The sequence below is a fragment of the Hemicordylus capensis genome, chromosome 1, assembly GCF_027244095.1.
Source record: "Hemicordylus capensis ecotype Gifberg chromosome 1, rHemCap1.1.pri, whole genome shotgun sequence".
NCBI classification, from domain to species: domain Eukaryota; kingdom Metazoa; phylum Chordata; class Lepidosauria; order Squamata; family Cordylidae; genus Hemicordylus; species Hemicordylus capensis.
In genome coordinates this window covers 370,102,265-370,126,499 of record NC_069657.1, presented here as the reverse complement: position 1 = coordinate 370,126,499, position 24,235 = coordinate 370,102,265, and the positions used below count along the sequence as shown (strand labels likewise).

Here is a 24,235-nt window from a genome sequence, read left to right as displayed (position 1 = left end):
GACTTATACAAGTTAAATCTAGATTTTGAATTAATGAGTAACTAATACACCATGCTGATACATAAAGATGTGAATAGTTCTATTTCTGTCGCTTCTGGCCAACATTCAGACTAATTCCATGGTGTGAGGAGGTGATTATTTTTGGCAATTTGCCCTTACGCAGCTATCTGTGCTTCTCAAAAATATGTCCCCGAGAGTCCTGTAATGCTCAGAGAATACTTTCAGGAGACACACAGGGCTGGAGAGCAAAGGGGAGATCACCCCAAATTCCTCACATTTCCCTTGATGGAATGGCTCAGCAAAATTAAACTTTTAGTTTAATTTGCCTGGAAGTTTTTCACTCGGGGCTTTTAAAGCCCTTTAACTCGCATCTCTTTTGAAATGGAAGGGGTATGTTCACATATCGGCCAGATTTACCCTGAAGTCCCTGTGAGTTATCGGGGAGCAGTTCACACACAGGTTTTTCACAGTGCGTTAGAGTGTAGCCCAATTTATATCTGGGGTTAAAAAATCCACTATTGGTGCTGGGTTTTTTGGGACAACTTTGGGTTTGCAGTAATGCCTCCCAGTAAACTCATGGTAAAGCCTGCTGTGTGTAAAAGTCCCTGTTCAGCATCTTCTCTCTCTCTCTCTCTCTCTCTCTCTCTCTCTCTCTCTCTCTCTCTCTCCCGTTTCTAACACAATATCTCCTTTGAACACTAAGTAGTTACTGGAATTAAATTTTGTATGCATGTTCAGGATACAAGTCTATGGTTAAGTTTGAATACCAGCATGGACGTCATGCTTGTTTTGAAGCAAGGGGGAGGTAAATACAAATTACGTTGTAATGTGTTTATATTTGAAGGGAGGCCTGCCTACATGTTGTGCAGGATAGTGCAGACAGTGCTGTTTCCCCCCATGCTGTTGAAGGCTCATTGTGAAGTACTGGCAGTCTTGTACTTTTGCAGAAGCACAATTCAAGTAGTGTACCTGCACTCCAGAAGCACTAGTTATAATGGAAATAGGATGCTTGACTATCAGTGATGTGATTCTGATCTAACTAGTGCTTCTGGAGGCAATCCCCACTTGAAGTATTTGTGTTCTTGAACAAAAGTGCAAGACCATCAGCACTTCATTACAAGCCCACAGTCCTGTGAGTGGATTGTAATCACCCACATTTGTTCTCTCTTTACCTTAGGAAAAACTAGCATTGTTCCTATGCAGGGGTGGAGCCACCATTGGACCAACGGGTTCAAAGAACCCGGGCCACGCCTAATCAGGGGCCGCACTTCACGGCCCAGACACGCCCCCCACATCTGACGTCAGACGCGGGGGTGCTGGTTAGCTCCCGAGTGGGGGCTGTGTGGCCCCCGTTCGGGAGTTAAAGGGCCACTGTGTTTGTGGTGCAGCCAGGAGTGGCTCTTCCCTGCAGGGAAGAGCCGCGCCTGACTGCGCTGCGAACGCAGGGCCAGCAGAAGTTTAACTCCTGAAGGGGCTGTGCGGTCCCTTCAGAAGTTAAATGGCTGGTACTGCATTCGCATCGTGGCCCGGAGCGGCTCTTCAGTGCAAGGAAGAGCCGCTTTGGGCCATGCTGCAAACAGAGTGCCAGCCCCTTCGCGGCCCCTTCGGGAGTTGAACAGACAGCCCTGCGCCGGCCTGACTCGCTCCCGAACAGAGCTGCAGGGCTCCTTTTGGGAGCCAGGCCACGCTCCCTGCGTCTGATGTCAGAGGCGGGAGCATGGCTAGCCCCCACGTCTGACGTCAGATGCAGGGGGTGGGGTGAGCGGGGCCTCCGCTACGGCCACTCACAGGCCGCTGGCAGTCATGCTCCACAACTGTTCCTATGGTAAAAAGAGAACCACAAACATGAAGTATGAAGAGTCACTTCTTAGTTTGGTTTTTTTGACTGTACAGAACCTTCTCATTAAACTTATTTTCCAGTATGACATCAAGAAGTAGATGGTGGAACTAGTTCCTTAGGAACAAATTCCATTGCTTGATTTGGTGGCAGGTACATGGTTCCCTAAAACAGGTTTGTGTGTGAGATCCATATTATCATTTGTGTTTGCTATTTCAGGCTGTTTAATATGCTGCAATGTTTCCCCCTTCTGTTTCTGTCTATTTGACATAATTGTTATGTTAGCTCCTGTCTATCTATCTATCTATCTATCTATCTATCTATCTATCTATCTATCTATCTATTAATGTAGTACATTTATATACCACCCCATACAAAAAAGTCCCTGGGTGGTTCACAATATAAAACCAATTAAAACATTAACACAATTAAAACAATTTAAAATACAAGTAAAACCCTAAAACTGAAGCTTTAAAACTATAACTAAAATCCTGACTAAACAGATATGTTTTTAGGTCTTTCTTAAAAACATTCAGAGAAAGGGAAACTCTAATTTCATTAGGAAGCACATGCCAGAGTCCTGAGGCAACTCTAGAAAAGGCCCAGTATTGAGTCGCCACCAACTGAGCCGGTGGCAACTGCAACCAGACCTCCCCAGATGATCTTAACAGGTGGTGGGGTTGATGAAGAAGAAGGCGCTCTCTTAAATACCTTGGACTCAAGCCATTTATTTCAAAAGAAGTTCATAATAATCCTGTTCATAACAGGATATTAATCTTAATAACAACTCCTTGAGGCTCAAAGATGGTGATCTTCATACCTGAGCAGAGACTTGAACCTGGTTTCCTTGTGTTCATGCACCACATCAGTTAGTGTAGTGAACCTAATTTGCTTCTTGGTTGTTATTTCAGTTGTTCTTCAAACAGTGCCTGTATTCTCTTCTCTTTATACAGAGGCCATGCAAGAAAAAGTAGTAGTCTTCCAATTGTTGGGACATTATTGTTAGCCATAAGAAAACGGAAATGTTAACTGCAAGCACAAGGCTACTGAAGTTTTGCTCCAGCAAACTCCAGCCATACAAATTACCCTGCATCTCGTGGTCTCAGGATGTATAATTAGTTATACATTTGACCCACTTGTTCTTGAACTAATGATCCCAGCTGATATTGCTGCAATTGTTTAATAATTCAATGATCTTCTGCATAAAAATTTATATTTAAATTGCTTGTGTTCATTCTTTTTTCTTATTTTCAGTCTATGATCTATTGTTTTCAAATTAATTATTGTCGAAGACCAGCTATTAGTATTTTCTTGTATTCTGTTGGATAAAGCATGTACTAAACTCTTCTTCATAATATATTCCACGGAGTGGAAATCTGCATGTTCAGGATTAAGGACAGTTCTCGTCAAATTAGTGAAGACCAAGCAATCTGGCCTGCAGCCCTTTAGCAGTGGTTTGGTGTGTGAAGGTAACAAATAGATACATGTATAGCCCTGCCAATAGGGAGAGTGGGAGTGTGGCTTCTTGCCCTTCCTCCTTGTGCACCTAAAGCAAGAACATTCCCACTCCTCCAAATGATAGCTTGGAGGACCATTAATATGCCACAAGTTTGTGAGCACCCTCCTTCCCTTGAACACTCCATTTCTCTCCCTCTCTTCCTTGCATGAGCAAGTCACAGTCTGTTGTTATTACTTGCACAAACCATAGCTCATTCCCAAATAGAGAAACCTACTTCAGACTGTGGTTTGAATCCTCAGTTCTGAGGCAAAGTATGGTTTGCACAAACTACAATTTTGTTTTATTTTATTGTCCCAGTTCAGTCATAATGGCAAACAATGGGTTGTTCAAACAAGGAAGGAAATAAGAGAATTAGAATGCACCAGGGAGACAAAGGGGAATGTGTGTAAGCCCAGAACATATTTCCAATCAAAACAATTATGTTTTTGATAAAACAGTTCCAATTTTGGAATTTAGCCTCAACCCAGAGCAAGACAGTTGCAGACAAAAGCCATGAGGGTCAGTGTACACCTTGAACTAAAAAAGGAAGTCATGCAACTTGAAACTTATACAGAGAGCTTGGAAAAGGCAGAGACCCCTCTCAGTGCTCCCGCCTTCTAAAGGAGGATAAATCCCCATTTAAAACAAACATGGTTCTGCGACAAAAGAATGTCCCAGCAGAACCAGCCAACCCCTCCCAAATGCATTTAGAGCAACTCCTAGCCATTTAATTAGATTTGGCAAACTAGAGCCTTTTTGTCCTTTTTGTCTATTCATCTCAATTTGAATAGGAATCTCTAACCATGTGAATTTATCTCCTCTGACCCCTCAATAAAACACTTTTCCTGCCTCTGAAATCTCCTAATTCTAAACTTTGCAGCCCCTGAACTTGATTCCTAGGAAATCCCAGAATGAAAAACCTAATTAATAGCTACAGTTTTCAGGGGTGTTATGTCTCTATACATGGGATTGTGGCAGATACTCTGCCCCTTTACTGCCTTGGCGCTCTGCCCAGATGAATGTCCATTCCTACACACCACCGCTTGGAGGTTCAGAAGTTGAGGCCAGAAGTTGCATCCTCTCCCTTGAGTGAGATCACCAGAATCCTAAACCTGAACCATTAATAAATCACTGGATCAGGGCAAACCTAGAAGTGGGCTTGCCTGCAGAATGCTCTGTGTGAATCTGCTTTAGAAGTTCCTAAGTTGAAACATTGCAGCTGGTCCATTCTTGGTGGACTTGCTTCGGACTGTCTTTGCATCTGACTGCCCTGGAACCTCATTGCTCCCTTAAGTATTGGCACATAGTCTGCCTTAGGCCCATTGGGAACCCAGTGCCAGCCTGTCAACTGAACTGACTGCTTTGGAATTGTACTTTAGCTGCCTGCCCATTTTGGCAATTATCATTGCATTTTGTACCCCCAAATAATCTTGCAAACATCCATCCCTTTGGCATTGCCCTCTGGAAAGGTATAAAGCTGCCCTCTTCTTCTTTCCCCCTTCTTTCCCCCCCCCTTTCAGCTGGACTTTCAACTTTCACTTTTGCAACCAATGGCACAGCTCCCTAAGCCTTCATCTTCTTCCTCCTTCCACTCCCCGGAACTGCCTTTGTTTAGTCTCAAATACCTGGTTTTTGCATTGTGCTCTGTACAAAATAAACTTTATTTTTCAAAATGTCAGTGGCTGACACTTGTGTCAGGAAGGCTTTCCACACGAGCAGTGTGGAGAGCCTATAGGGGTTTGCAGGGAGAGTGGGCTTCACGTGTTTCACCCAGAACTTTTAAGTAATAGCGCAGTTCCAAAAACCCCTGTGATTTAGCACTGCTATGTGATCTTCTTGCACTAACTCAGCTTTGTTAATTGTGCAAGCACAGTGTTAGGATGTTGGCTCTTGTTTTTGACTTGGTTCACCTCTCTGGGGTATCCTGGGAAGACACTTTGCTTTCTGAACCTTATCTGAAAATGTTATTCACCCTTGCAGGTTTAGTGATAGTAATTCTGGGCTCACTTTGCTCAGTTGTCTGCATCCCTGATTTAGTTGAGTTGGCTACAGTGGGAAAGGGGGTTTCTCCACAAAACCTGAGTAATTCCCCTTAATTTCAAAGTATAACTCTTCCACGTGAGTTGATCTGAGCCACAGAAACCTAAACAAGAGGGCACATGTGTATAGGAAACAGGTCAAAGCAAGTGTGGTAGTGGTAACCAATTATGTAACCTATTTATTTCTGTCCTGTGAGTTGTGTTACAGCTTCTAGTGTTTTGAAGAGAAGCCTAGAAAGCAGACTTGCAGCCCGGTTACCCTGGTGTATCCCAAGTCACAGGGACATAGGAAGCTGCCATATACTGAGTCAAACCATTGGTCCGTCTAGTTCAGTATTGTCTATACCAGGCCTGCTCAACTTAGCACCCCCCCCCCGCTGTGTTTTAACTACAACTCCCATAATTCCCAGCCACAGTGGCCAATAGCCAGGCATTATGGGAACTGTAGCCCAACATCTGCAGGAGGGCCAAAGTGTTGAGCAGCCCTGAGACCCTACACAGACTGGCAGCGGCTTCTCCAAGTTGCAGGCAGGAATCTCTCTCAGCCCTATCTTGGAGATACCAGGGAGGGAACTTGGAACCTTCTGCATGCAAGCATGCTGGTGCTCTGCCCCATCCCCTAACGGGAACATCTTACAGTGCTCACATGTGTAGTCTCCCATTCAAATGCAAACCAGGATGAACCCTATTTAGCAAAGGGGACAAGTCATACTTGCTACCACAAGACCCACCCTCTTGTTGTCTGTAGTCAGACTATACTATTGTAACTCTTTTGTGAATAGGTGTCTGATGATGTCACATCATGCAGGCTTTCTTGTTTTTAAAAGCTTGTTGAAGGCTTGGATCATCACATTCATAAGCGCAAGGAAATTTGCGCAAAGCAGCTGGCTTCAGATCTAAAAAGCATAGATACTTATGTGTGGTTAAAAGATTGCAGAGATGTCCAGAATTACTATGCTCTGTAATGGACTTTACCTCTCTGTTTTCTGTGTTGAGAAGCTGACAGACAAACTGTACTGGAAGCCAGCAAATATTACCAGGCAGTCTAATTCAGCACAGTTACACCATCTGATTTTTGGAAATTAAGATTCCTGTTGTAATGTGGACAGTAGAGGAGAAGGTTGCTATTTTATTATTTCTAACTGCATTAGCAGTACAATTGTATTATGTGGCTCATAAGCATTTTTACATTTCCAAGGCCTGATAAAAATGATCAGCCTTTGGAACCAGGGCTTGTTATGAGTGTTTCAACCAAATAACTTGCTTTGTTACATAACAATGTGGTAATTACACGAAGAGATGATTCTGATTGACTCTTTGGGGCATTGAAGTAGACATTAAATAAAATGTTGGATGCACTGCACATTTGCTCTGTGATTTTAATGTGTAGCGATCTTCAGCTGAAACATCTGCTGTAATGAACTTGACATTTGCACTAATGACAGCATCAGTTTACTTAATGTCCTGCATTAAATCTGCATCTCCAAAGAGTTGTCCTTTTGTCAAAGGTGAGAGCAAATTTGCTGCTGTTGTTTTTAGAAAACACATGTTGCTGCTTTGGAAAATAGGATCAGGAAATGGCCGTGTTTGTCCCTGCAGGGCTGTCTGAAGTGAAACATTCTAAATTTGCTGCTGAAATGCTAGGCAGGCACACCCAGAGTGAAGCAGTGCATAGAAGCAATTAATGAAGACAGACTCAAATCCCCAATGTTCTTTATTGATATCTTTTTTCATGGGAGCTGGATGAGAGGATAACATTGTTAGCCCAAGGCAGGTAGCCACGGTCTAAACCATTCTGGATTGTTATTTGGCATAAGCCATACTATTAGCCATGATAGCTAGCTAGAACCTCCATGTTCAGTTGCAGTATATCTATTGTTGTTATAAATATTATTAAAAATATGAGCATACCATTTTTGACCTTTAGACATTCTAAGCTATCAATAGAAGTAAAAACAATTTTTAAAAACCCTTTAAAAACAATAAAACCCCTTAAAATTAAAATTAAACAGTATAAGCCCACAGCACAATATTCAGGAAGTGAGCAAAATTAAGAGCCAGCTAACCCAAACGCCTGCTTCTTGGTAGAGCATCTGAAAGCGATAAGGATATGGACCAGTCTCATCTCCCAGGACAGAGAGTTTCAAAGCCTTGGCACCTCAACAGAGGGGACTTTGAATACATGTTGGGATGAAAATGGGGTTGGCTGTTGCCTTACTTACCCTATTTCTCTGCTACCTGGGGGTAGCTGGCCATGCACTTAAATGTCTCCCAGTGAAACAATAGGGTGTGTGTGTGTTTTAAAAGAATAAATATTTGTATTTAAAGGTTGATAGTCATTAAAAACACAACAGTTCATATCATAGCTCCAAATTTCCAGTTGCACGAGTATTCTCTTTCTAAGCATTAATTAAGATTATGGATTGCAGGGGTGGGGGGATGGCTAATGTGTCTTCCCACCTTAATTCTGATAGAAGTCAATTCAACAAACACTGCTGCTTTGTGAAGTCTAACTTACCATTTCTTCTACACCTGGAATATTACCTAGTCTCAAATATTTTGTGTATAGAATTCAAGCAACACAAATAATATACAAGAACAGTTTTTCTTGTTGCCTTAATTATATTATTTGTATTAGTAACCAAACAAACAATAAACCCCAAACCCAAAAGATCTATAAGAAGACCTGTCATTCCATACATTGCATTTCTAATATCCATCCAATATTTCTCTGTACATGGACATGTCCAGCAGAGATGAAAAAACATATTGCCTTCTTTTTTGCACTTCCAGCAGTGCAACTGTAAGTGCTTTTAATTCTGTAAGTTTTTGTAATCCAAGCAGAGAATGCTGAATGTGAAATGATAGCCTCTTTCATTGTTTTTATTCATAGTTGTTATAGATTATCCTGTATAATCTATATGTGATTACATCAGGTCTGACTCCAGGAAAGAAAAGGCCTTAGGCAAAGTGTCCCAGCAGGGTGCTCCTACACTGGTTTTGTCCCTGGACTTACGAGGCAATGGCATGAGCTGTAGCAGAGGCGTATCTAGGGAAAATAGCGCCTGGGGCAAACACTGAAATTGTACCCCCTGTCCAAGCATGTGACACCCATCTTTCAGATAACTTTACCATAATATCAGCTGAAAAATACAAGTCAAGCTCGTTAATCTTTTAATATTGCAAAAACTATTTAGCAGTGGACTTAGCCAGACCCAAAAATGCTGGAAAACTACAAATTTCAGTATGTGGGGGCTCATGAAATACACAAATAATATGTGGAGATGTACTTGGAAAACTAAACAGAAGTGCCTGTCTAATTCTCTACTATGCATTGTAGCATCACCATTACATAAGTTTTAAAAATCAATGGAGAATTTAACTTTTCCCAGATACTCTGTAAATAATTAAAGGATATGCAGAGTAAACAGTGTCACTGCTTGGAATATATTCTAGTCTTTCAGAAAGACCATTAAAATGAGAGAAAGAGAGCAAGAAACTCCCAGTGGGCCTTAATATTAAGGGTTTCACACTGATTCAAAGACAAACTCACCATTAATAGCCAGATTAGCAAGACATCACATTTAACTCACTTATCACAAGAAGCAAAGTAAGAGCAAATGAATACAATCCTAGCTCTTAAGTGTCAGCTTAGTATTCACAAGCCCTGATTCTCTGTACATAGTGCCAATCTGAATATGTGTACAGTGTCTTATATTATATTTTTATTATTATTATTTTTGCCCGTAGCCCCTTTGGGGGGCTTCCTAAGGCTGGGTTTTTTGCAAAGATTCTTCCTCACCCCGCTGGCCTCTAGGGCCTCGCAGGGACCATTTGAGCATGTGCAGTGGCCGTTTTTTAAAATAATCTTTTTTTTAAAAAAAAAATGGCCACTGAAAACAAAATGGCCACCGCGCATGCTCAAATGGCCTCTGCATAGCCTGGCATGACCTAGAGCCTCACAGAGGCCATTTGAGCATGCATGGTGGCCATTTTGTTTTTGGCAGCCATTTTTTTAAAAAAAGTAATTTTACAAAATGGTGCCCCCCCTTCAAGTGGCACCCGGGGCACATGCCCTGCCTGCCCTACCCCTAGATACGCCCCTGAGCTGTAGGATGACACAGAAGAAGCAGGAGGGAAAAGGGGAGGAGAAAAGCTAAAGTAGGTCATGCAACCATCACAGTTTTAGTTGCCCCAGTGGCTGGCCCCGATATAGAGCTGGGTCTCACGATCAGTGAGACTCAGTTTAGCAGGGTGCGCGGGGAGGGAGCCCTGGGTGGCCGGATTGGCCGCCCACATGATTGCCGGCTCTGTGACAGAGCCAGCGGGGGCTGGGGAGCTCGGGGGCCACGTGCCCCCCGGAAGCTCCTGTATGCCCTGTGTGAACATGCAGGGCATACTGGGGAGACCCCCGGAGCCAGGAGGTGGCTTTTCACCTCTCCTCCGGGGGTCTCCTCATGAGTAGCTGTGCTGCGCTGCAGCTACTCATGATTGGAAAGCCCGGGTTTGCGGAGCGCTCACTCCGCAAACCCGGGCTAAGGGGAGGGCTACAAAAGCAGGTTAGCCGCTTGTAAGCCACCGGGCTCGCCTACAAGCCTGGTGGTTTACACGATCAGCAAAAATCGGGCTAGGCTCTCCTAGCCTGATTTTTGCTGATCGTGAGAATAGCCCCATTGTGTGTTGCTCTGAAGTGATGTGCTCTGCTGGGTTCAGTTGCTGGATGCCAGCACTTCTTCGAGCATCATCAGTGAAAGCATGCTCCATCTCTGTTCCCCCAGTGGCCTTGATGCAGTGTACTGTTCTGAAGAAATGTGCTGCCTCAGGGCCAGCCATTAAGCAAATTTAAATGCCAAAACCTGTGCTCTTCATTCTAGGCTGCTTTAATTACTGCAGCCCTTTCTTCTTACATCATTGCTGCATCAGGTGGCAAAAACAGTAGCAGCAGCAAGAGGAGAACAAGCAGAAGATTGTGGGGTGGTGCAGCAGTGGTAAAGCCTCCTGGCACATGATACCATGGAATAATTTAAAGGGCTCAGTAGGAAGATACATAGTGCGTGCCCCCTTGGTATGATTGCTGGGTACCTAGGGCAAGGGGCCCTTGGCATTTGTCCAAAAGTGCCACATGCTTTGGCTGGATCACATCCTGTCTTCATATCCACACATGCTCCCTCCCTCCCTCCCTCCCTCTCTCTTCTCTCTTTTCTCTACTAACTTTTTAGAAACCATCCCATTCTTTCCTTAAGGCCACAATAAAGCTATGCAGTCAAACATTACAGTAGAAGCAGAAGGGGTGGCGTGTTATATTAATGTCCTATTTGCAATAGATGTTCTATGTGGAGACATAGTGATTAGATGCATCAGCATTCAGAAAGAACAACAGCAACAGGAAATTTTCATTTTTCTTGGCTACTGAACCAAATCGTCTGTCTGAGAGTAAAGGTTTAAAGCAGAGAATGCTGAATATGAAATGATAACCTCTTTCATTTTTTTTATTCATAGTTGCATCATGTTTGCATATTGCAGTGCAGAGGAACATAAAGCGATGCAACATAACAAGATGTGATGAGGCAAGGGGGAAAAAACAAATAAGCTTTCATTGTGACATCAGCTTGATTGCTTAGAAGTTGCAGAGAGATTTGTAATTGTAGAGAACATATTATTGCCAACCTTGTGCATAGGCTAGCAAATATATTTTTAGCTCAAACAACAATTTCTCAAATAACAGTTTTAGCCAGCTAAAAGGCGATTATTTTAGCCAGAGTGGATTTATGCTAATATCTGCATACAAATGTAAACTAAATGCAGTCTCTCAATTTTCTGGGTGATTGAATATGCCATAAGGTAGAAGCTTGTGGATATTTGAGAACATGTTGGGATTGATTCCTATCCCCCCTTCATGAAATGCTTTCATCTTTTCAGATCAGCAGATATTCTCTGTTGGAGCTGATGAAAATGTCACTCATGAGGACAACATGTATTCCTCTGCAGGGGAGAGGCACCCTTACATATTTAAAGTTGCTGCAAATATGCATCAGATCTGGATGGGTTTTCTATATCTGGGTTTTCTATAGGGCAGCGGTTCTCAAACTTGAGTCCCCAGATGTTGGACTACAACTCCCATCATCCCCAGGCCATTGTTGTTGGAGATGATGGGAGTTGTAGTCTAATAATATCTGGAGATGCGCCAACCATGTGCATGTCTGTAAAAGAATAACAGTGTACCAGGATTCTATGTGTGAAATAGAATTTCCTTCATTTTTTTTCTTTATTTCATAGTGTATATTCAAAAATGATGTTCTTATACTGTGGTATCACAGAAATAGCTATTTGTTTTGAATGCAGATTTTTTTTCATTGAGAAGCAGTTATTAATCAGCCCATTGTTAAATGGTTGAAAACCTGTCTGAGGGTTTCAAAGAGACAGGATAGCCTATCAGGGACCCTGAAGCAGTTTCTTGCTCTGAACAAGGGTTTGGATTACAAGGACTCCAAGGTCTCTTCCAACTCTCAAATGCTATTATTCTATTATCATTCCTGAGGCATTTTCACTGGACAATGTGCTCTTAATCCATCAAGGTCAGCATTTTGAGGCAGATTGCAAGGGCCTACTGCTGATTGCTGAGACCACATCTGTGCCTATAGGCTTTGCGTGATAGTGCTGGTGGTGGAGGGACTTTTTCAGGATCTACTCAGGTAGGAGTGGGCCCACAGAGGGCAGTTTGCCAAGGACCAACTCTATAATCTATAATCACACACACACACAAAAGTAGAATTGGTGGCTGTTTTATAGATAAAGGGACTAGAGGATGGGAGAGTCTTGTCCAAGTGAAATTTTAATTCAAGTCTCCCAAACCTTAATTCCAATCTACTAGGCAAGAAAGGCTTTCACAGTAAGATGACAATAGATATTTTATCAAAAGAAAACCAATAGGTTTTCTGGACAATGGTACTTTAGAATTATATTATTGGATAATTTTCCTTAAGTGTTTGTGGGTGGAACAGAAAAGTTCTTACTTTTCATAAAAAAGTATTTTTTTTAAACTATTCTTATGAATCGCACATCTAGCCTTCTTAATGTGGGGTCAACCATGCGCCACCACAGAACCATGAATTTGGCAGAAATGCTGAGTTGGGCACATTATGTTGAAACTCATGTGGAAAAAAGAACTGCTTAGAGCTGACCATCTACAAACATGTTTGCTTTGCTGCCTGGAATGAAATGGCGTGAGCTTGCCTTGAATTTATGCTAATCTGATTGGCTCCAACATTGATAGTTAAGAGTTAACTTTTCAAGAGTACTTCACTTCTTCCTCATTTTCATTAGAAAATGGGACAAAATTCCTGAATTAATAAATGTAAGAAACTTGCTTCATCTTCATGTTATTTCACATTGCAATGTCTGTAATTTTAAGTGCTTTCTACAGGACAAGTGCATTTGTAGTTCTGATCCATGTAAATGTTTTTTAAGCATGCCAAGCTTACAGTATGCTGTAAGCATTCAAAGACCAACATATAGTGTATAGAAGATATATGCACTATTTCAAATTAACAGTTATTTTCATTCTTTTTAATTGTGTTTGTGAGTACACACACACTCACATGTGTGTGTATGTGGTGTGTGTGTGTGGTGTGTGTGTGTGTGTGTATTAGAGTGAGCAACAAATAAAGTGCTAACACTTAGGCTGGCAAAAGCAAACAATGCATTTACTTGATCTCTCAACTACGTTTATTAACATTCAGCTGCAAAGTTGACAAGGAGACATGAGACGTCAAAGAAGATATTAAGGAGTTGAGCTAATATAAGAAGAGAAACTCCAGCAAAAAGAAATAACTTTCATTAATGGCTCTCTTCCATTTTTACTGTTCTCAGTGTTCAGTTTTTAAGATTGAACAATGAAAGCTGTAAAAATGAAAGACAACCAAGTGTACTTAGCTGATTAAAAAGATACTCATAAATTATCCTCAGTATGTTCCTCAATCTGCAGCAGAAGTCAAAGTATGAATCACTGTGGATTATGAAAAGTTGAATTCTTCTAGAGGACTTTTATAGTTTTACAAAATACTCATCAGAAAATGAAAATTGATGTATTTCTCAGATATGAGCTGAAATGCTTTGGGAAGCTGTCACACTTGTATATTCTGACCAATTAAGGCCCATTTAGAGGTATCACTTGACCTGTTTTTTAAACTGAAATACAATAGGTGTGGAGGCATTATATGGAACATCATCACAGCCATTCTTAATTTCATTTAAAATCTAGATTGCCACTCATGGAAATGTAAGAAACATTAGAGTTTATCTAAGTTACTTACTGCTTTCTCAGCATCCATTTCCCTAGTGCTTGGAGTTGATTTTGATTATATATTTTTCTCCACAGAATATCTCCATAGAGATATAATGTGAAAAACATTATGCCAACCCCCCACCTCCTTCATGTTGATCTTGTGGTAAAAATCCATGAGATAATTCCTTTCTTTCTGCTGTTGTTACTGTGAGAGTATTGATTGTTTTTCTTTACGATGTAAGATTTTTCCACTGCCAGACACGGAACAGTTGAATGATTTGACTATTAAAATACAAGAAAGATGCTTTATGGATGATTCTTCTAAGAATGAATAGTATAAAATGATGTCAGTTCAATACTTTTTGCTAATGCCAAAGTGAAGCTAAAGTCTGTCAATATGTTGATATAGGTTTTCAGTTAGTTGAGGGTTATCAGTCTCCATTAAACAGTATAGGATTTTAGAATTTTAAGGGTGAGAGCAGTGGCACTCTTGCTCTTGGTCTTCAGGGCCTCCACACTTCCTGGGGGCCCCCAAATCCTCTTTAGTCTGTCTTGGGTTGTGTGGTCGCTGCTGGTCTGCACTTCACTGGGTGGCAGAGTGTGATTATGACTTGTGCCGGGTGCTTTAGAGATAGAGAGGAGAGTGGGGAAAGAAATATGTGGGATGGGAATATGTTAAGTTACGTGTTAAAATGTTTCTGCTATTGCATATTTGCACAAATATACCTGTTTTATATTCTTACGTTTTTGTGAGTTCAGTTGCTGTTCATGCCCTCAGGAACCCATGCATTGAAAATAATGTGTTTTAGGGGTGTGCAATTCGGGTTTTTGGTGATTCGGTTCGGGACCCGAACTGAATCACCCCCGTTCTGTTCTGTGCCCAAATCTGGGCTACCCGAATCACCCCTGATTCGGTTCGGATTCTGATTAAATCTGAATCGATTTGGGTATGAAAAATGGGTCCCAGGGGCAAAATAGTGGGGTGGGGTGGTAGTGCCCAATGGTTGGAGGCTACCACCCACATTTCAGGGGGATTGGGCAAAGGGCTGATTTTTGGGGAATTTTTGAAGTTTTAGTGTCTTTGGGGCAGTTCGGGGGCATAGCGTGGGATCTGGGCAAAAAGAGTGGGGTGGGGTGGTAGTGCCTAATGGGTGGAGGTTACCACCCAAATTTCAGAGTGATTGGGCAGAGGGCTGATTTTTGGGGAATTGTTGAAGTTTACGCGTCTTTACGGTTTTTCCCCATAGAGAAGCATTGAGGTGTCAGCAAATGTATAGCTTCACGCGGGGGGCAAAGGGGTGGCCTAGAGCAGTGTGGGGTTGGTGGCAGTGCCAGGTAGGGTCAAGGAAGCTACCTGAATTCTTTCAAAGGATTTGGGCAGAGGGCTGATTTTGGGGGAATTATTAAAGTTTACGCGTCTTTAAGGTTTTTCTTCATAGGGTATGCATGGAGCTTTCAGCAGCCCCATAAGTGCACTTGGGGGGTGCTGGGGTGGCCCAGAGCGAGTGGTAGTGTAGTGCACATAGGGTGCCAACCACCCCCATGGGTTTCTAATCCATGGGGTACAGGGTTCTGTTGTTTCAGAGGTATTCTGAGTGTGGATTCTATGATAGCAAATTAGAGTGGATTCATGGTGTTTCATTGAAAATCTCAGGAGAAAATTACCAGTCAGAATACCAGTCCCCATTTCCTTGGATTGAATTTTGGATTCAGTTGTCTTAGAGCATGGACATGAATCTTTTGTCCATGCTCAACCATATGCACAAACGTACTTTCCCTGACCTCTTTTTCTTCTATTTTCTTCCATTTTCATTCAGTTGTTTCATTTCCCCATTGGATTCATCTTCCTTTGCCGTTTAAAATTAACTATATTTCACCTGGAGAAGGGAAGGGACTACTGAGATGTTTGGGATGAAGCATTCTTTTGGTAACTCAGAAGGTGCAATAGGAACATAGGAAGCTGCCATATATTGTACCAGGTCAGACCACTCACTGGTCCCTCTAGCTCAGTATTGTCTACACCGACTAGCGGCAGATCACCAAGGTTCCAGGCAGGAGTCTCTCCCAGCCCTACTTGGAGATGCCAGGGATTCAACCTGGGATCTTCAGCATGTAAGCATGCAGATGCTCTTCCACTGAGGTATGGTCCCATCCCCTAAATAAAATATCTTACAGCTCTCACATGTAGTCTCCCATCCAAATACAAACCACGGTTGACCCGGCTTAGCAAAGGGACAATTCATGCTCGCTACCACACAAGACCAGCACTCCTCCCCAAGTTGTAAGTTTTGTCATGTTTAAAACCATTATTCTTCTGTTGAGATGTATGCTGTTTTCCTCTCAGTGATTAATAAAATGTTAACAAAATTGAAAGAAAATAAAATTGTCAGTCTCATCTGAGTTTATGGTAGCAGAACCAGGTCTCCCATGGAATTTAGAATCAGGATTGAGCCCAGAATCACAAGCTTCCAGATGATAGGGTGTCCTGCTCCTCTATGCACACTTCTCCCCTTGTCCTGTGTGTACAGAAAGACCTGTTTGTTCAGAGCTCCGGCTGTGATTGCCTCTTTGGTTGTACATGCTGGTATCTGTTTGCCTAACAGGAAGGGCGGTATAGAAATCGAATAATAATAATAATAATAATAATAATAATAATCATCATCATCATCATCATCATCATCACCTCAGGGCCTGAACCTTTGTAATCCTCTTGCACTGCAACATGCTGGAAAGTTTGTTTTATACCTCACATATTACAATTAATATGACCAGCGCCAGCAATAAGATTCTGGTGAATAAGACAAAGACATCCCTAGCACCCTGGCAACAAGTAGGGGCAAGCAGGAGGCTGGGTGGAAACAAGGTTTTCTTTGGCCAGGCCTCCCATTCTGGGAGCTGGGAGCATATCCTGCTCCTCAGAAAAAGGGTCAGTAAAGGGCTTGGAAGTGGTGAAACGCCTTTCTCATGCTTCTCAAAAAAGCATCCAGGGGGCAAGGGAGGAATACATTTAATATTCCACTGAGCATAATGTTCTGTTAAGTCTGCCAGCTTGTCAAGTATGAAAAACAACCATTCTGTGAAGATTAAGAATTGCAGCTGGGAGAGGGACTGGTTATAGAGCCTCCTCCCCTCCCCACAATCTCCCAACAGAAAGCAGGGGAAAAGACGCATATGCCCACTTTCAATCTGGCATAGAGCATATGTATTTTGTACTCAGCTATACCTTCCTCTGCAAAGATTGCGCCCGCGCCAATTCTTTGCCTTCTCTCTCTAGTCCTCACAGGCTTGCTCACCCATGTCTGCTGGCAGCCGGCCGGCTCCTCCTCCTGCTGCTTCATGTGTAGAAAGGGAAAGGCTCCTTAGGGGGAGGGACCGGAAGGGAAGGCACCCCTGTAGCCAAATGTTTCTTCCTTCCCCAGTTGCCTCTCTAGGAATCTGGAGGACTCAGTTCAGGAAGAGTTGGGCAGGAAGTCAAGTTGCCGAATATCTGACCCGCAGTTAGTCTCCTCTCCTGCCGGAAGTGCGGGTAGCCATCGTGCGCTGTGGGATGGGATGGGGTGCGGGGGCGGCAGCCCTGCGGTGGCAGCCGAGAGTGGAGAGTGGAGGATGCCTAAAGTGCCTGCCTTTGAAGTGTGTGTGTGTGTGGGGGGGGAGTGGCAGCGGCTTGGGGTGGTTCCTTGGGGTGGTTCCTTGGGGTGGCGGTGGCCTGGGTTATTTGAACCCTTTTGCACAATGGTAGCTCCACCCCTGTGCTGAGCTGCTTAATGGATTAATACTACTAAAAATGCTCTGTGAGATTTAGGAGACATCCCCATTTATTGTGGCTGATGATAATGGGAATTTTAGTTCAACAGCTAGATTGCCAAAGGTGGCCTACTTCTAGTCTTGGCCATTATTTTGCACATTGTGAATGGTTGTACACACTTCTGCAGAGTGTTCACAACCCTTGAAATGAGAATAATACAGCACACCTCCTTCCCATAGAGTGCTCCATATGTGCGGTGGGACCTCTGCATCATCCATCAGGTATCATTTCCAACAATGATGTCAGAACTTTTGGAATCCAATATGGAGCCCAAACCTCTATGCTTATGTTTTCTGTCTTGAGTGCCATTGTTGTAAAGAATTGAAAGGTGCAATAGTAATGTGGACAATCTTTTAAATAAATAACCAATAACAGTAGGTAGAAGGGAGAATTACTACTAGGGAGAATTGAAAAATGTCTTAATTGCTCCTGGTGTTGCTTTCGCAATTTTGGATCAAAGCCTTGGAGAACAGAAGACTAAGCATACCTTTGTAAGACAGTGATGACCTTACTAGAGAAAGGCAAAAATGAGGTTGCTACACAGCAGCTTCATCAGTAGTAAAATTTCCATTTACACGACACGACACTTTCATCAGTAGTAAAATGTCAGTGTGAAGAAAGAAGACTTATTGTACATGCAAGAAGACTCTTACTCTGGCTTGAAACTGTGCTCCTAGAATTACAAGGCTGCAATATTTGCCTAGCTGGCTCACTGGAAAATTGTTACAGGAACCTTTTAGAGTGGGTGTAAATTGGATTTGAAATGAGGTTTCAAAGATTGGGAGAGATTGGGAGCTGGTAGGGTTGTTCAAGACAATTACAAACACAGCAAAATCCAATTAAATTTTATTGTGGGAGGAAAAAAACAAGGAATGTGGACGTCCCCACATAACCGTGAGACACACATGTTAACCTGCATGTCAGAACATCCACTTCCTAGATTTTAACACTTTCCCCTAACAAAACGACAACTGCTATCTATACAATTGTGGATCTGAGGTGGACTCTCTAATGGTGATTACAGAGCGGAGCTTCAGTATTGTGAACATGCAGGGCATCCCCACATGACACAGAACACTTATGGTGAAATATGTGTCTGGGTGCTATTGGTTAACCTTCAGTTTAATTATCTGGCTAATCATATTGATATCTATATATATGGTTGAATCTAAATCCTGACTACATGGGCTTATACCCTATAGGAGGAGAGGGGTGTGTGGGAAGTGTAGCAATAAGAAGACGTGGCAAGCAATATGAGAAAAAAATGAATCTCGGAACAACTAAAAAGTCCAGAGAGGATTGGAGTTGGTCAGAGGACCAGAGAGGAGAACTAAGCATGTGCAGAGCAACAGTAGGTAGAGGGAGATGTGGGGGGTTCAGACTAGATTACCACATAAGGGACCGGACCCACTGGCAACACGTTCCCAGACAACTCTGGGGAGTGAGAGTAACCTGAGATCATCTGGACTTCTAGGGGTCCAGTGGGGAGGAGGAGATCCAACTAGCTTCCTCCTTAAGAAGGAGGCCCAATTAGCTTCGGGTCTCTGGTCTAGGAAGGTCCAGAGAAGGAGAGAAATAAGCCAAAAGGGAAAGACAGGGCAGACCACATAAGGGAAATGGAGAGTGGCAGACTTTGAACCCGAACAAGTAGGGAATAGGACAAATATGGAGACAACATTGGGAAGACCAGTCAGCTTGGGTAGGGCCAGTAGAGCAGAGTTGGAGGGGGAAAGGGGTTGAGGGACTGGCTGAGATAGATTACAGACAATTGAAGGTTGAGGGAAACAGTGGAAGCCATAGGCAGAGCAGACCAACAAACATTGGAAGGACACAGCAGTCCAACTGAGAAAGCCTCAGCCAGAAGCAGTCTCTAGTATTTAAAATAAAGTTTATTTTTCCTTTTGTTCTTTGCAATTTTAACCAACCTCTTTGAGTGGATTTTAAACTCAGGAAAGTGGGGCTGGAAAGGGTTTTTTGTCTCTGGTGCAACACATGTCTTAATTTGATTGCTCAGCAACTCTACCAAGTTTTCTCCTCATGTGTAGGCTTGCACTTGGACGTTTTTGTGTACTTTTCCAATAGTAAAGAGAAGGAGAGTTCCCTGGAATTTCACCCACACCGGTGGGGATTAAACTCTGTTAAAAAGTGGGCATGGTGGCAGCGATTGAGCTACTAAAGGAACAGTTTAAGTTTAAAGGAATACTCTTTGTGGGTGAAAGCAAGACAGAGGATGATTCAACATTTTTCTTCCCCTCATGTGAGCTTGCTTTGAGACAAAGGCTGTGTTAAATGTGCTACAGAAGGAATGCAATCAAATGTGCTAGCAAACAAAGATAGGCAAAGGAGCTTCTCATTTTAAGTCTCAGGAAGGTTATGGAGATTTTAATACAGAAAGTCAGTCTTGGGGCATCAGCATGACTCTGCTAACACATGATACCAGTTGCCAAGGTTCTCATATATGTGACTTTTCTGACCTGTCCTTTGCCAACGTGTACATACATCTTTTCCTGGAGTTCAAAATACAGACCTCCATGCCAGCACCACATGTAGGAGTGCCGGGGGGACTATCAAATATGACCATACCCTGTAACAAGGTATGCTGATGACTACCCTGTGCTTACCTAACCAGAGGGCCTTCTATATCTAGGCCTTGTTAATAGAGTCAGGCAAGTTTCTTCCTACAATTTCAGACTTGGGTCCCCTTTTATATAGTCCCTGAGCTGCCTGTGAGACATGTCCTTCTGATAGTTTTCAACTTGCTGGGGTTGGGGGTGGGGGTGTGCAGTGAGACAGAGAAAGTTTCTGGATGAAACTTCTGCCAGGTTCATCCAGAAGGATACTGAATTCACACACACACCCTACACTTGCATGAGAGACTACTACAAGGGAGTGCCTCCTATACAACTCCATGAGCACAGGAAGGAGACCTTAATAACAACTTAAACTTCATTGAAACTAGAACAGCATATCATTATTCTGCATGACAGGTAGCTTTACTGATATTAGTTAAACATGTACATCCTCCTCAAAAAGTTCCGTCTTAAAAAATATTCAGGTTTCACATGGTTTACTTGATCCACTGATCCACCAGAGATACAGAGTTCTGTTAGATTAGGCATTTAACAGAGCTTTGGGCGTAAAGTAAGTGAAAACCAACAAAGAAAAAAAGATGCAGGATTACCAAGTCTTTGCTTCCTCATTAAACTCTGAGGGCAAATTCTAAGTTAAAAAGGCTACTTTTAACAGCATACCCAAAAGGTATCTAGGAAGTTGACTGTGCTGGCAACAAAAAATGTTGACCAGAGGCACTCTTGTTGTGAACCTTGGATGGTTAAAAGGGAGGGATTTATTGATTTATTGAAAGGGAGGGATTTATTGATTATCCCACTGGAGGGATTTATTGATTATGCATGATACTGCATTGATTATTTTACACTATGACTCTTTTTATAAACAGGAAAATGAAGTGAGTGCCCTTTGGTGTTTAATTGTGGTTTCCCAATTGAACATGTGTGAGATAAGAAGTCTTTTGCAATACTTGGAGGAGAACAGCATTAGTGAAATAGTGTTGATTTAATACCCAACACCAATGAGGTGGGGAAATCCCCCCCCCCAGTTTTGTTTTGTTTTTTTACTTTTAAGGTTTTAATTATTATTAGCCTTTTCTTGTGTACAACATATTCCCACAAGAGTAGGAAAAATCAGCATTGGTTATGTCAGTTTAATAAAATATACTTTCTTGTTAACAATTGTTTACAAGTACAAGGAAATACAGTTGAATATATGTACCTAGGTTTCCCTTCTGACTGTTAGGGCTTTTGCCTTTTTGTTTGTTTTTGTGCTGGAGGCTGTTTGATTTGGTGGTAGAAAGAGGTACAGTTAACAAATATGCTGTGAAACTGAAGTTGGTTTTTAAGCGTTACTATGAAGTGGTTGTGCTGAAACTGTTTCCATATGAAGCCATTCAAAACTATGCTAGATAAAAACATTGCAAAATAATAAAAGGGGGAGAGGAACCCACACTGAATTGTTAAGCATATGTTCAATGTTTAAAAAGCAGATAGGTATACTGGAGCACCTATTGATGGACATCTACTAGGGGTGTGCACAAAATTGGTTGGCCCTATTCAGTTCAAGTCCAAACTGGACTCGAACCAGATCAGGCATGTTTCGTTTTGTGCATCCCCAAACACCCTACCCCCCCGTTCAGTTTAAGTATGGGGTTAAATCGGTTTGCCCGATTTGGTTTGAGTCCAAACTGGACTTGAACCAGACTGGGCATGTTTGGTTTTGTGCACCTCAGAACACCCCCCCTCCCCGGGTTTGGTTCAAGTTCAGGGTTGATTTTTTTTTTTTAAACCTCACTGCCTCTGGGGTGCTGGCGCGAAGGGATCTTTGGATGTCCCTCCTCCCCGCCCCCCAGCACCCCCTGGTATCATAATAGCCCGGTTAAGGTGGTTTTTGGCCTGTTCCAGGCCTCTGAATTGTGGCAGCCATGGCTGCTGCAAGTACACAGAGGCCCGGAATGGGCCATTATGATAGATGAGGAGGCCAGCAGAGGGAGGGGGAACCTCCAGAGACCCAATTGCGACAGTGCCCCCAGAGGCGGACCAGCTGGGGGTGTTCGGCTTGATCTTGAGCCAAACCAGGAAATGTTCTGGTTGACCAGCTCAGTGTTGACTAACTCAATGTTGAGCCCTAAAACTGGGCCTCTTTGATGTTAAACTGCTTTGAATTCGAACCATTTCACACATCCCTAACATCCACTGATAATTCTCCTTACTGGATTTGACTAAATCTTTTGTTGAAGTGTTGTAGTTTGGAAGAATATCCAAAACACAATACATAAGGAGTTGGTTCTAAGCAGATATTGACAAAGCTAGAATTTTATTCTTTCTATGGGACTTAGTTTATGGATTTTCATCTGTTTCTTCCTGTATATATAGTTCTACATAAGTTAACATTTTTCACTTTTCTTAGTTCTGCCACTGCATATTATTTGTTTTGCTTTTCATTGATTTGGTTCTATTTTTGTTTTGGTGAGCCTTGGTTTTTTGTCTAGTTATATCAAATGTCTTTGTGTGTGTATATGTATATATATATGTGTGTGTATATATATATATGTGTGTGTATATATCTCCAGCATATACTATCCCTTTTTATGTGACATGTTAGCTTGTCTTCCCATAAACATTTTATATCCAATATAGTATTATTATTTATTTATTTATTTACACAGTCAGACAGGTGTTATTGACTGGTTTGTTTTATGCAGACATTGAGCCCTTCCCAAGGACCTGGGATGCCAGAATTTTATTATCAGTGTTGTTGCTATTATTATAGATATCATCGCAGAGTATAGGCTATTACCAGTAAAGCTGCTTTTTGTAATTGGCTGATGGTGATTTCTGTGGCCCCTGTGGTCGTGTCATGCCTTTGTTTGTAGTCAGTCTGTGCGATCTTTTTACAACAGCTGATGAGATAGTCCACTGTTTCATCTGCTTCTTTACAAAGGCAGCACTTGCTGTTTGTTGTTGACTTTTCTACTTTTGCTCTTATTGCATTTGTTCTTAGTGCCTGTTCTTGTGCAGCCAGTATTAAACCCTCAGTTTTTTTCTTCAAGTTGCCATTCTTAAGCTATTGCCAGGTCTTGGTGATGTCTGATTTTCCACTTATATTGTGCAAATATTGGCCATGCAGTGGCTTATTTTTTCCATTTTTCTGCTCGCTTCTTGACTTGTTCTTTCTTGTAGGCCTGCTTTGTTTCATTGGTGTTGAATAGTTTCTCGTTATTGACCATTTGAAGTGCATCTTCTTCACTGTCCTTGATATATTCTACAAGGCCTCTGTTCTCCTCCTCTACTGTTCGATGGACTTTCAGCATTCCTCTTCCACCTGAGCTGCAAGGGAGGTAGAGCCTATCTACACCACTGCGGGGGTGTAGAGCATGATTGATGGTCATGATTTTCCTGGTCTTACGATCTAGCGTCTCTAGCTCTGCCTGGGTCCAGTCTATTATTCCTGCAGTGTATCTGATAAAAGGTATAGCCCAGGTGTTTATGGCTTGTATGGTGTTCCCACCATAGAGTTTGGGCTTTAGGATTCTTCTAACTCTCTTGATGTATTCACTTCCCATTTTTCTTTTAACTTCAGTGTGTGCGATGTTATCAGCCTGGAGAATGCCCAAGTCTTTGTAACGTTCTTTCTCTTCCAGGTTCTTGATGTTGCTTCCATTGGGCAGTTCTATTCCTTCTGTTTTTGTTGTTTTTCCTCTGTTCATTATTAATGAAGCACACTTGTCTAGTCCAAACTCCATTGCTATATCGCTACTGAATATACGGACAGTGTTTAGCAGTGATTCAATTTCTGACTGGGACTTTCCATACAACTTCAGATCGTCCATGTACAGCGGATGGTTGATTTTACTTGATGTTTTAGATGTTTGGTATCCGAGGCCTGTTTTGTTTAGTATTTGTGAACGTGGGGTCATGGCGATTACAAACAACAGAGTTGATAGTGAGTCCCCTTGGAAAATGCCTCTTCTAATTCTTACCTGTCCAAGTGTCTCACCATTGATTGTTAACTGTGTACTCTACATGCTCATTGCTTTTTAAATAAATATCTGAATGTTTTTGCTGACACCAGTTGTTTCTAAACATTTTAGTATCCATGTGTGAGGCAATGAATCGAAGGCTTTCTTGTAGCCAATCCATGCAACTCTTAGATTTGTTTTTCTTCTCTTGCAATTTTCTAAAAGGATTTTGTCAATCAG

The 24,235-nt window shown here is 42.2% G+C and overlaps 1 protein-coding gene across 5 annotated transcripts in view; it reads left to right on the top strand.

Moving 5' to 3' along the window:
- The window catches only part of PRKN (parkin RBR E3 ubiquitin protein ligase), a 1,235,051-nt gene that overhangs the window by 235,640 nt on the left and 975,176 nt on the right, over window positions 1-24,235 (top strand). The window lies entirely within an intron of this gene.